Below are 6,000 nucleotides of genomic sequence, written 5' to 3' on the forward strand. Positions count from 1 at the left end.
CAATTGACTTGACCCTACTATGCCTATAAGAGTAGTCCAGCCAGGCCAAAAATACTACACAAAAGTCTTATTAAAACGAAAATAAACAAATAAATATATGCACTCACTAACTGTAAGTCGCTGTGGATAAGAGCATCTGCTAAATGACTAAAATGTAAATGTAAAACAGGAAATTGCAACAGTTTGCAACTTTGCCACTGACTTTTCACAACATGCACAGCTTGGAGTTGTGAAAGTGAAAAAACATGTTAGAGAGTATAATTTAAAAGGTATTTAAATAATGATACATCTGACAGGTCTTTTGCAGACCAATGCATGGTGTGCATTAAATGTCCACAGTGCAGTGAATATAGCTGACATATGTTGATTAGCTACGTAGCCAACACTTAGGAGCTGATACAGTCAAGTTAACGTTAGTTGTCCTAACGTTAAGTCTCTTAGGAGACCAGACATTAGGCCTACATTTTTTCACTCACTGGGTTGCTAGCTATAATGCAATCCAGTGGTATTGCAACTAGCTATATGCATGTACACCAACGTTTTTCACCATGATTTAACAGTTTCCTTCAAGTGAATGAAGCGTTCATTCTCTAAATTCTGGCTAGTTACCTACATTGCTAGCTGTAAATTAGCTACAAACCATTAACATATTGGACAATCTCAAATACTTTAATCTAATAATAATATGCCATTTAGCAGACGCTTTTATCCAAAGCGACTTACAGTCATGCGTGCATACATTTTTGTGTATGGGGTGGTCCCGGGGATCGAACCCACTACCTTGGCGTTACAAGCGCCGTGCTCTACCAGCTGAGCTACAGAGGACCACTATCTAAATAAAACGATCTAAATAAAACGTGTTAAATACGGCACGGGTGACAGTGTATTGTTGGCTTGTTAACCTGATGTGGCCATCGAGGTCTGAATTATGTTACTGACACATCATCGCTAGCTTAGTTAAATTAGCTAGGCTAGCGAGTTGCAGTGAAAAGAGATTGCCACGATCACATTTCACTTTCTCACCTGCCGCTAGATGAAGACGAAAGTGGTCATGAAGCTTGCTCTAACGGTACACATCCACTGTGTCATCCTTTCAAAAATATATATCGCTAAATGCTCTTATTAAACCTGGATATTTGGGCAGAACCAATGCTATTCCGCAGTTAGGTAAGTAAACAAAAAGGAGGGAGGCAACACGGAGACTTCTGATTGGTTGAGAGCTCTTGCAATACCGTTTTCAATTGGACGGTGTTAGTGTAATCGCTTTAAATTACCATACGGAAGTATTGTCAAAACCTCAGTGGTCTGGTTGCATTTGTCAATGTGGAGTCGATTAATCACTTTAAATCGAAAACTTGCCACAGGTACTGAATGACTGCATAAAAAATATGAACACCGATATGTGCAGCAGGCACAGGAGAACATATATCTCCTAGCCACATATGTAGGTCCCTGATAGCGCCGCCTGTCACAGATGATTGGCACACTGTCAAAGGAGTCCTCTCGATGCTTGACGTCACTGCTTGGAGAAATAGGCTGTATTTTAAGAAACGAAAAGTGATACATATTCTGAGTTATGAGCTGGGTGTAGACTAATTAAATTAATGTATTGATTGTTTAATCAACACAATATGTTTTTTTCTTTATCACTGGCATCTCTGGTCTTCGGGGTAGTCCTTGTTTACAGCTTGTGTATAATACATCATGACTTCAATTAATAAATGCATGAAGGTTCTTGGAAAGAAAAAATATTTATTCATCCCTCCCGAGTGGCGCAGTGGTCTAAGGCACTGCATGGCAGGGCTAGCTGTGCCACTAGAGAGCCTGGTTCGAATCCAGGCTCTGTCGTAGCCGGACGCGACCGGGAGACCAATGCGGCGGCGCACAATTGGCCCAGCGTCGTCCAGGGTAGGGGATGGAATGGCCGGCAGGGATGTAGCTCAGTTGGTAGAGCATAGCGTTTGCAACGCCAGGGTTGTGGGTTCGATTCCCACGGAGGGCCAGTAAAACAATTAATAATGTATGCACTAACTGTAAATTGCTCTGGATAAGCGTGTCTGCTAAATGACTAATAATGTAAATCCCTTAGTTTCAAATGATGGTCACCTGGGCTCCAGTTAAGAATAGGTGGCCTCCATAATCCTAGGAGAACAATTCTGCTGCTAAGATTAGAAACCACGACTAATGAGGAAAGAGTGCAGCCAGAAAGACTTTGGTAACACTTTACATTAGGTTATTCTTCAATACCTATGCCTGTGTAGTTATGAAGAATTTCAATTCAAAATGCTATATATTCATTTCAGAAATGTTGGTAAATTTGCTTTTTTTGCTTAAAGAACGTAGAAAGGAGATTTGTGTGGTTTTTCAACATCTAATGTGGTACTTTGTAGCTCAATTGGTAGAGCATGGCACTTTTAACGCCAGGGTAGTGGGTTCGATCCCCGGGACCACCCATACATAAAAAAAATTATGCACACATGATTGTAAGTCGCTTTGGATAAAAGCGTCTGCTAAATGGCATATTATTATTATATTATAATCATGGCATGGGGTTGTTAAATGACGGACATGTATTTGTTTGAAACCTATCACTAGATGGTTTTATTTCAGAGACAAACAATCACATTTTGTTGCAAAATTAGATACAATACATGCCCAAAAGTATGTGGACACCCCTTAAAATTAGTGGATTTGGCTATTTCAGCCATACCCGTTGCTGACAGGTGTATAAAATCGAGCACACAGCCATGCAATCTCCATAGACAAACATTGGCAGTAGAATGGCCTTATTGAAGAGCTCAGTGACTTTGAACGTGGCACCGTCATAGGATGCCAGCTTTCCAACAAGTCAGTTCATCACATTTCTGCCCTGCTAGAGCTGCCCCGGTCAACTGTAAGTGCTGTCATTGTGAAGTGGAAACATCTAGGAGCAACAACGGCTTAGCCGCAAAGTGGTAGGCCACATAAGCTCACAGAATGGGACTGCCAAGTGCTGAAGCGTGTAGTGCATAAAAATCATCTGTCCTCGGTTGCAATACTAACTACCAAGTTCCAAACTGCCTCTGGAAGCAACGTCAGCACAATAACTGTTCATCAAGAAATTCATGAAATGGGTTTCCATGGCCGAGCAGCCGCACACAAGCCTAAGATCACCATGTGCAATGCCAAGAGTCGCCTGGAGTGGTGTAAAGCTTGCCGTCATTGGACTCTGGAGCATTGGACTCTGGAGTGATGAATCACGCTTCACCATCTGGCAGTCCGACGGACGAATCTGGGTTTGGCGGATGCCAAGAGAACGCTACCTGCCCGAATGCATAGTGCCAACTGTAAAGTTTGGTGGAGGAGGAATAATGGTCTGGGGCTATTTTTCATGGTTTGGGCTAGGCCCCTTAGTTCCAGTGAAGGGAAATCTAAACACTACAGCATACAATGACATTCTAGATGATACTGTGCTTCCATCTTTGTGGCAACAGTTTGGGAAAGGCCCTTTCCTGTTTCAGCATGACAATACCCCCATGCACAAAGCGAGGTCCATATAGAAATGGTTTGTCGAGATCGGTGTGGAATAACTTGACTGGCCTGCACAGAGCCCTGACCTCAACCCCATCGAACACCTTTGGGATGAATTGGAACGCCGACTGTGAGCCAGGCCTAATCGCCCAACATCAGTGCCCGACCTCACTAATGCTCGTGGCTGAATGGAAGCAAGTCCCCGCAGTGAAAATTACCTTTGATGCCTTCCCAGAAGAGTGGAGGCTGTTATAGCAGCAAAAGGGGAACCAAATCCATATTAATGCCCAAGATTTTACACAGTTAAATGTGACACATAATTACATTTTTAATAAAGAACTGTAGAAATGTATTTGTGACATAAATATGGAAAGAAATAGGCCTATATTTAACAGTCATATGAGATCTGGGCTCTGGTCAAATGTAGTGTATTATATAGGGAATAGGGTGCCATTTGGGATGAGGCCAACTAAACGCTATAGCATGAGGGTAGATTTATTATGGGTATAATTTATATGTTAAATATACAGGATACGAACATTCTATTCCAGCTAAAAAATGGATATACAGTTGAAGTCGGAAGTTTACATACACTTAGGTTGGAGTCATTAAAACTTGTTTTTCAACCACTCCACAAATTTCTTGTTAACAAACTATAGTTTTGGCAAGTCGGTTAGGACATCTACTTTGTGCATGACACACATACTTTTTCCAACAATTGTTTACAGACAGATTATTTCACTTATAATTCACTGTATCACAATTCCAGTGGGTCAGAAGTTTACATACACTAAGTTGACTGTGCCTTAAAACAGCTTGGAAAATTACAGAAAATTATGTCATGGCTTTAGAAGCTTCTGATAGGCTAATTGACATCATTTTAGTCAATTGGAGGTGTACCTGTGGAAGTATTTCAAGGCCTACCTTCAAACTCAGTGCCTCTTTGCTTGACATCATGGGAAAATCTAAAGAAATCAGCCAAGACCTCAGAAAAAAGATTGTAGCCTCCACAAGTCTGGTTCATCCTTGGGAACAATTTCCAAACGCCTGAAGGTACCACATTCATCTGTACAAACAATAGTACGCAAGTATAAACACCATGGGACCACGCAGCCGTCATACCGCTCAGGAAGGAGACGTGTTCTGTCTCCTAGAGATTAACGTACTTTGGTGTGAAAAGTGCAAATCAAATCCCAGAACAACAGCAAAGGACCTTGTGAAGATACTTTAGGAAACAGGTACAAAAGTATCTATATCCACAGTAAAACAAGTCCTATATCGACATAACCTGAAAGGCCGCTCAGCAAGGAAGAAGCCACTGCTCCAAAACCGCCATGAAAAAGCCAGACTACGGTTTGCAACTGCACATGGGGACAAAGATCGTACTTTTTGGAGAAATGTCCTCTGGTCTGATGAAACAAAAATAGAACTGTTTGGCCATAATGACCATCGTTATGTTTGGAGAAAAAAGGAGAACGCTTGCAAGCCAAAGAACACCATCCCAACTGTGGCAGCATCATGCTGTGGGGGTGCTTTGCTGCAGGAGGGACTGGTGCACTTCACAAAATAGATGGCATCATGAGGGAGGAAAATTATGTGGATATATGAAGCAACATCTCAAGACATCAGTCAGGAAGTTAAAGCTTGGTCGCAAATGGGTCTTCCAAATGGACAATGACCCCAAGCATACTTCCAAAGTTGTGGCAAAAGGACAACAAAGTCAAGGTATTGGAGTGGCCATCACAAAGCCCTGACCTCAATCCTATAGAAAAGTTGTGAGCAGAACTGAAAAGGCGTGTGCGAGCAATGAGGCCTACAAACCTGACTCAGTTACACCAGCTCTGTCAGGAGGAATGGGGTAAAATTCACCCAACTTATTGTGTGAAGCTTGTGGCAGGCTACCCGAAACATTTGACCCAAGTTAAACAATTTAAAAGCAATGCTACCAAATACTAATTGAGTGAAAGAAACCCACTGGGAATGTGATGAAATAAATAAAAGCTGAAATAATCATTCTCTCTACTATTATTATGACATTTCACATTCTTAAAATAAAGTGGTGATCCTAACTGACCTAAGACAGGGAATTTTTACTAGGATTAAATGTCAGGAATTGTGAAAAACTGAGTTTAAATGTATTTGGCTAAGGTGTATGTAAACTTCCGACTTCAACTGTATATAGCGTTTTGAAAAAAAAAAAGATTTTAATACACATCTAAAATCTATGAATAAAAAATCTGAGAACAGTAATATTTTACACACACATAAAGGTACTCATAAGCATTTATTTTTGATGAAAAAACACAAATGTGAAAAATGGTTGGATATACCGTTTTGGAAATAAACAATTTTTATGCTGCTCTCCTTTATTTGGACCAGATTAAGTTCTGACTCTTGGTACCGGAAGATCTGGTGAGCAGCAGTTTAGCTATTTTACAAGGGGATAAGTTTCTCTTATGTAATTACAAAAACATTACAATGGATCACTAA

Source organism: Coregonus lavaretus (assembly GCF_964263955.1).
Source record: "Coregonus lavaretus genome assembly, chromosome: 3".
Taxonomy (NCBI): Eukaryota; Metazoa; Chordata; class Actinopteri; order Salmoniformes; family Salmonidae; genus Coregonus; species Coregonus lavaretus.